The sequence below is a fragment of the Mustela lutreola genome, chromosome 5 (assembly GCF_030435805.1).
Source record: "Mustela lutreola isolate mMusLut2 chromosome 5, mMusLut2.pri, whole genome shotgun sequence".
NCBI lineage: Eukaryota > Metazoa > Chordata > Mammalia > Carnivora > Mustelidae > Mustela > Mustela lutreola.
In genome coordinates this window covers 48,163,552-48,172,070 of record NC_081294.1, presented here as the reverse complement: position 1 = coordinate 48,172,070, position 8,519 = coordinate 48,163,552, and positions in this window count along the sequence as shown.

Sequence of the window (8,519 nt, the reverse complement as noted above, 5' to 3'; positions counted from 1 at the left end):
TCCAGCAATGTTCTTTCATCTCAGAATTATTTTTGTTTTTTTTTTGAAATTTGACTTAAGAATCGGTTTAAGGGGGCAACTGGGTGGCTCAATGGGGTAAAGCCTCTGGCTTCGGCTCAGGTCATGATCCCGGGGTCCTGGGATCGAGCCCTGTATCGGACTCTCTGCTTGACAGAGAGCCTGCTTCCTCCTCTCTCTCTGCCTGCCTCTCTGCCAGCTTGTGATCTCTGTCTGTCAGATAAATAAATAAAATCTTTTTTAAAAAAGGAACCAGTTTAAGCTAAAAATACATAGGCTAGGAGACTCTGACAGGCCTTGTTGCGTTGTAGTCACAGTTATCATTCACTCACTCATTCGTTTCCTTCCTTCTGCTCGTCCCCTTTCCCTCCCTCCTCATTCCTCCGTTCCTCCCTCTCTTCCTCTTTTCCTTCTTTCATTCCATCCATGCGCCCCCTCATCCATCCCAGAAACAGCTTCCTGCCGAGACCCCCCCATTCCACTTTTGCTCTCCTAGGGATCTCCTACTCCTTACACAGCAGCCCAAGTATTTTCTTTTGTAAAGTCATCATCAACCAGGTGCAATTGCTCTGTTATTCAAAACTTTTCAACAGCTTCTCATGGGACTGGATATTTTCTGACCTCACCAACGTCTTCTTACTCACTCTATTTCAGCCACGCTGGGCTGCTTTCTGCTTCCAAAGCAAATTAAGTTCTTTCTGGTTCCAGCGCCTTTGCAGCGGAATTGTTCCCTCTGTTTGGAATACTTCTCTCAGACCCTTTGCAGAGCTGCCTTCCTCGTCTTGCCTGGTTCCATGGCAGCTGAGGGCTTCCCAGACCATCCAATCGAGAAGTACCACAACCTGCCTAGCTTTGGTCTAGTTTACATCCTACATAGTTTGAGATGGAGATTCCCTTATTTGTTTACCTTTTCGGCGTGTGATTTGTCTTCTCCAAGGCTCAACTGCAGTGCATTCTATCCTTCGTCTCCCATCCCAGATGCCCAATACAACCCTTGGCTTGGAGCAGGTGCCCGACCAGCGTATGTAGACTAGCCCACAGGATGAATCTCCACCTGCTCCATGGCAAACTCAAACCATGACACAGGTGCCACAGAAACAAAGATTTGTAAGTTTTTCCCTCAAGGAAGTCAGCATTCATCAGGGCAGCCCTAGCGTGAAGCAACTGATTACAATGAAAGACCATAAGCAGATAGCAGACCGGCCCGCTAGATTCTGAATAATACAGAAAAGTATTTTTTTGGTGATATCTTCATTTTTTTCCCCTCTTTCCTTCCCATTCTAGTCTTTGTCTTTACTCTTTCCTTAATTTGACTCTAAAATTCCAACGAACTCTAATAGGATAAAGATGGCCTGGCACATAGTAGGTGCTCAAAAGATGTTAATTGGGGGGCACGAGGGTGGCTCAGTGGGTTAAAGCCTCTGCCTTTCGGCTCGGGTTGTGATCCCAGGGTCCTGGAATGGAGCCCCATATCAGGATCTCTGCTCAGCAGGGAGCCTGTTTCCTCTTCTCTCTCTGCTTGCCTCTCTGCCTACTTGTGATCTCTGTCTGTCAAATAAATAAAAAAATAAAATCTTTTAAAAAATTGTTAATTGGGTGAATACATGAAGTGTCACAGATTCTAATGGCAGAGCCATTCCCTCCATGAATAAACAGAGTGACTTGAGGTATTTTCTATTTTGTAGAAAAACGTGCACTTTACGATATAAGCACTTGTTTATTGATTAAAGCATTATTTCATAATCTGCCATCTTTCTATGTGCTTGGTGATGTCTGAATGTGGCTTTAGGCAACCTAAGCTGCTTTCTTTTCCATCTGGGATAAAGAGAAGAATGGCTGTAATTAGGTTGTGAAAAATATGTTACACGAATGTAAAAGACTTCTGCTTTTGTAGGAATATGCAGTTTGGGGACTCGCTTGATTTTTTAAAATTTTTCTTTAGTTAAAACATTTCACATACATTGTATAAGCAGTACACCGGCACTTTGTACTGAAAATACTGAAATGATAGAGCTGGGTGGCTGATTTGGTTAAGGGTCTGCCTTCTGCTCATGATCTTGGGGTCCTGGATGGAGTCCAGCTTGGGATCTCTGCTCAGCGGGGAGCCTGCTTCTCCCTCTGTGCACCAGCCCCCTGTCCCTGCATTTTTCTCTCTCCCTCAAAAAAAAGATTTTTTAAAAAAAAATACTGAAGTGGGGGTGCCTGGGTGGCTCAGTTCTTAGGCATCTATCTGCCTTCGGCTCAGGTCATAATCCCAGTGTCCTGGGATTGAGCCCCGAATCTGGCTCCCTGCTCAGCGGAAAGCCTGCTTCTCCCTCTCCCACTCCCTCTGATTGTGTTCCCCCTCTCACTGTGTCTCTCTCTGTCAAATAAATAAAATCTTTAAAGAAAAAATACTGAACTGGTATATGCACAGCTTTAAACTGAAAGTTCCCCTTGCCTCTGCTTGCCCCCCTACCAGAGAGGACACTGAGCATGTTGGATGGTACCCCCATCTCCTTTGCCTCGACTTTGGCATGTAGATACACATGCATATGTGTATGCTGTCATTTGGTCATGGTGTTTTTACAAAAATGGATTTCTCTGAAATAGATTGTTGTGTGAGGTTCTTTTTTTTCCCCAGTTAATATTTCTTGGAAACAGTTCTATGTGAGTGTTCCAATAAAATGTTGACACTCTATCAAAATATATTATTACTGAGCAGAGGGTGTCATGGATATTGTTGAAAATTGCAATGCCCATTGCCAACACGGTGCTCTGCCAAGGGTTTCGATAGAGCCTAGTGTATATTTTGCCGAACTGCTACTATCAAAACAGTGTGTTGGACTTGTTGCCGGAGTTCTGCAATGGTCTTGGTTTGGTAGAGTCCTTTGGAAAATCACCCTAACCCTATCTGACAAAAACCTGTCTCTGATCCCCCAGCTCCCCTAAAATGGGTGTGAATGAAACATCTCAGGATCCCGTGATCATACAAAGAGACACAGGTGAGGACTGGAGGTTTTAATCCAAAAACCAGTCAGTGCTGTGGTCGTTTTTAAGTAGATAACATTGTTTTAGTTTCAGGCAGGAAAAAAAGGGCCTATAATGGCAAAAGGTGTTGGGGAAACCTTCTGCTTTATGCAAACAGTGCCCCCTAGCGAGCGAGCAGGAGCTCGGCTCACGGCCAGCCTTCTGACCTTGTCATCCATGGCTTCCAAACTCAGTCTCACTGGCATGTTATTATTCCGAAAGATGAATATATAAATTCAATTGGAGCATAGTATAGCTTTACCTCTTTCTTATTAAAGGTGGCAGCTTGTTTTCCTAAACTTCCGAGGGCAGAGACTGGAGATTCGCTTTATGTGCTTAGAGTGTTCTGTTGTCTAGCGTGGGCGCTTAATAAACACTTGGTGAAATCATGTTTGTTGAGTGACAAGAATAGTAGAGTAGGCAAACCTGGCTCTCACTATCCCATCTGACCTGAGTGACCTCTATGGGTCCCATACTCTTCTTCTTTTTATTCTTTGTTGTATTCATCTGTAAGATTGAGGGGTTTGGTGCCCGTTTAAGGACCCTTCATGTGGAAGAAGTCTCAAAGTCTCTATAACTTTCTGGGTCTGGAGCCTGACGTAATATCAAGATCTTTGCTGAATCTTTTGAAAACATCCTAGCAGAGAACATGGACAAGCAGAGAGAACAGCACACTTGCATCTCCTTATAACCTCTGTGAGTTAGTCAATAGATCAGTTCCAGCAGAAAAGACTGAGAGATTGGAGAAACTTTGCTTTCAAAGAGATGGGTGTGGCAAAAGAGATAAAGAATGGAATGCTGGGAGAAAGCCGTCCTTCTGCATAAAATCCTTTGATGGAGGCTTGGTGACAGACCACCAGAGAAGCTGGAAAACTCCGTCCTGGCGTACCTGTAGGTAGGTAAGTCCTCTGGAAACCAGAAGCTCTGTTGCTGGAGCTTCTCAGTATTATGCAGGCTCTTAGGACAGTGATGACTAGGCCAAGAGGAACTAGGGGAAATTCACTTAAAGTTGGGTAAATCTTTGTATTTCTTTGGAAGTAGGTTCTCATTCAAATAGAATCATGATCGTTTTTCACTGTCTGAGTTGTTTTTTATGCTTTTCCTGGGCAACATCCGTGAGAGGAATAGTGTAACTGTGGAGGAAGCCATATTTATTGAGGCTTACTTGAAGGCTCTGTGACCTCAGAGTCAACACATACCTTTGTTGGGCCTCCCCTCCTCTGTGCCGTGGGTATTATATAACACCATGGAGGTGGGAATATGTGTGTCTTGAGCACAGCTACACTGGCAGTTTGGCTTACTGACTTTTGTGATTTGTAAAAATACTTGTAAGCTGTAAAAGATAACTACTTGTATAAAGTGTGATGAACCGTCGAGGAAGACCCTCGTTTTGGCTTCTGACTTTTCGCAGGTTTCATCATGGTCGCTTCTGCGTCAGAGGCTGTTGTGCTTAGAAAACTTAGCTGATGTGGGTTTAGTTTAGTTTTGTGAGGCTTGGGAGTCAAAGGGTGTGGTCAGCTTGGGGGGCGGTGGGCAGCTTTCAGAGTTTGGGCTTGGGCATTGGGAAGCCATTGAATACTTTTAAGGTGGGGGGAGACACTTGATTAGATTATTTAGAGGAAGGGGATAGACTGGAAAAGATTTTTTTAAAAAAAGGTACCGGGATATGGAGTCTCCCACCCCTCCCCCACCGCCTGTGCCTGAGGGTAGGGTAGCCAGGGAGTAGCGCCAGCTTGTTGGGCTGGTCTCCTTTTCTTGCCCCCACCTCCCGGGGCACCTTCCTGCTGCCAGATGGTCCTACATTAGTCCTGCATCCATTTGTTCTTACAGATGCGCTGCTCTGGACGTGTCTAAGTGAAGTCCCTCCTGGGGCACTGGATCTCATCCCTCCATTACTCCACACATTTCCCCTCACCCTGAGTCAGTTTTTCTTCCTCTTCTGGGTCATCTCCAAATCATACAAACGGGCTGCTATTTTTTTTTTTTTATCATTTTCAAAATCTTTCTCTTGACCCTGTTCCCCAACTCCCTCTTCCATTCCTTTTTCCCTGTAAAACTCCCTGAAAGAGTTCCCTGTCTCCAGGGCTCTCTCGATTTTCCCTTTCTTTGTGGATGTCTTTCTCTGAGGGGTAACGTCCGTTGGGAAAGTAAACGGTTGCTCAGCGGCTCTTCCCCACACCTGCTTTTGCTAAGGTCATGAGTGATTCTCAGGTGGCTCCATCCTTTGGACAAATCTCATCCTTTGCCTTAGCAACGGTTGCTGCGTGATCATTGCCTCTTCATCGGATGCATTTTTTCACTTGACTTGCGGGATCCCATTGATCTTTTGCTTTTCCTCCCACCTCCTTGCTTTGCTTCTGTGTGCTTGCTGGTGCCTCTCCTGCTCCAACTTTCTCGGGAAGGCACCCACCCCCGCCCCCCGCCACACCTAATCCTTAGCCACAAGCATTCCTTTGAGCATCTCGTCCAGGTTTATGACTTTAAAATACCATTTCTGTACCAATGACTCCCAGATACGTATCTTTGTCCTAGACCCATCTCCTGAACTCCCAACAGCCTCCCCCTAAACTCAACACTTTGAAAATCCAGGCTGGTCCTTCCCAAGCCTGCATCACATGCAGCATTCCCTGGGTCAGTTGGTGGCACTTCCAGTTGGTCCATTGGCTCAGGCCCAAATCCCTCGGAGTCATGTTCAAGCGCCTACACCTCATATCCTGTAGGAAATCCTGTTTGCTCTGCTTTGTAAACATCTAGAGCCTGAACGATCCACTCTTCATCCTTTCCTCTCTCTTGACATGCTCCAAAAGTCTCCTGACAGGTCTTCGTGCTTCTCAACGTAGCAGCTCCAGAGCCCCTCTCAAAGGTAAGCCTGATGCCATCACTTCGGTGCACCTGCTGGCCGCTCCTTAGGTAGAGGAAGCAGCTGGAAATTCATGTTTGCTGCCTGAGCCTTGTCACCCATTGGGCCTTACCCCTTAACTTGGTATGGAGCCTTCCAGGGGTCACAAGGTTGGCACTAAAGAGTAGTGATCATGGAGGTTGTTTGGTTCAAATTAAAACAGAACAAAACTGTGCTATTGGAGGGCCTTTAGGACACAATAGAGGTTGTCATGGGAGATGGACTTGCCAGAAAATTCAGTCCTACAAAATTGTACAGTCAGTGGGCCACTCAGAACCTTGGTTCTGTATCCCCATTGTGGCTCTTGCTCATGATTTCTTCCACTTAAAACACCCTCTGCCCTTCCCCCATTTTCTGATGATGAACCTTACATGTTGCTTTTTTAAGGGATTTTTCTGCCACTCCCTCCTGTCTCCCCTGCCCCCACACCCCAGTCACTGAATGATCACCTCCCCATGCCTTTGTGCTTCCATTAATATATTTAATCAGTACTAACTGGATCCCTTACAGTGTTTCAGGAATACAGTAGGAATACCATTTTAGAGGAGATTATGGTCTAGAATTGAGTATTTTCTAAGACCAGAGCCATGCATGGCTGTTTAAATTAATTAAAATTAAATTACATTAAGCATTTTTAAAAAAATGCTTGTACTAGTTGTACTAGTTACAACTAGTACAGTTGTACTAGTTACAACTAGTACAGTTGTACTAGTTACATATCCAGTGCTCAGTAGTCAGATGCGGCTAGCAGCTACTATGTTGCATAACACCCATGTTCTGGAATAACCCTATCTTTGTGAAAGGTTCTAACAGTACAAGAGAAAGGGAGGATGGACAACAGACACACACACACACAATTAAGGGAAACAAGGGAATAAATGCTGCATTGGTAAATGGGAGAGTGTAGTAGAGTGACTGGTTGGCTCCTTTAGACAGAGGGACAGAGAGATGTCTCAGAAGGCGACATTTAAGAAGAGGTTGAGAAGAAAAGGAGAAATCTGAAACTGATGGGGTAAAGGAATGGGGATCAAGGCAGAGGGCCCCACTAGGGGAAAAGTCCTAATGTGGGGACACATTTGAAAGAATCTCAAATGGTGGGAACCATGTGGCAGGGGAGAGAGACGCAGAAGAAATCCAGATCACTGTGGGGGACTTTGTACATCTGGGTAGAAAGTGAGTGCTTTTGTTTTTAAATTTTCTGAGACCGTTATGGGAGTGTTGTAAGGGGAAGAGTGACACAATCTAATTATATATTTACCATTTACATCATTCTGTCCAGTTTTATTAGTTGCTTATTTACCTGTCTCTCTACCTGATTGCACAATCCTGGGTTTTTTCATTCTTGGTTTATTAAGTCATGTCCCATTAGTCTCCATATATGGATAATAACTAGTAGGATCGAATTAAATTAGAAAAATCCTTATCACTGACCTGGTGGGCTTTGGCTGAATCTCTGAATATAACAAAACTAATCATGACATATTTTGCCTCCCAAATTAATTAATATAAGGTATGACCTAATTCTTTTTGAGGCATTTCAGAATTTGTCCCCTGACTTTTGGTGGTGGTCAAGGTAGGGGTCAATTTTATTCCTTCCAAGTATATAAAGGCAGAGAATAAGAACAAAGTGGGTGTCCAGAAATGAGTGTTTCCCCTGGGAGAACTCATCTTGTTACCTATTTGGGTTCAGGTGTGGAACACTGAAAAGCTAGGAGGGCTTTTACGGATCAGATAGTACAACTGTTTTATGGAAGAGGTGAATTTCAGCAAACAGGCCCAGGGACAGCTTCTGTGATGTCCCAGTGTCAGGAAGGAGCTTGTGTTCATGGAGGTGGAACAGAGTGTAAAGCAAGGGCCTGCTCTAGCTAAGGCCTTCTTCAGACACCAAATCCCGCACCCCCACCCCCTCCCATCCCCAGGGTTGGCACAGCAGCAGGCTTGAAGGGGCACACTCTAAGGGTGGTGGGTGGTATGGGCCATGAACGGCCATCTCACCGTATCTCCTGACAAAGCTGAAAAGTTGAGTTCTCATACATGCTCTCTAGATTTTCAAATCTTGGCCATTCCTTAAGAAATGAATTTTAAAAATCATGGTACAAAGTACTTCTCTGGGCCAAATACAGTCTTTAGGCCACCGGTTTGCTGATGGAGCTGATGGAGACCTGAAGCTGTTGTGCGTGGTCTCTCATCAGGCTTTAGATCTTTGTCCAAGTGCGGAGACTGCTGGAGTCTTGGGGTCACATTTCCAGGTAGCATGGGACCCAGCGCCACATACCCAGCCCACCATCCACGTTTCCACGAAGCCCAAGATGGGCTGCAGGTAGCCTAGAGATGGAGCATCAGTGCTTCCTTGGGAGGGAGGGACTGAATTTCTGGACCAGAAGGGCAGTTCATGAAGTACTAGGCAGGCTCACACATACTTCTATGGCTTAATAATTACGAGCAAAAGTCAGAAGACCTGGGCTGGCACCTCGGCTCACTTAATCTCCCCAAGCCTCAGTTTCCTCCTCCATGAATGAGGTTGGTAGCAACACCTGTCTAAGGGGGTCTGTGAGCATCAAGTGCGTGTGGGTGCTTGGCATAGAGCCCCCTA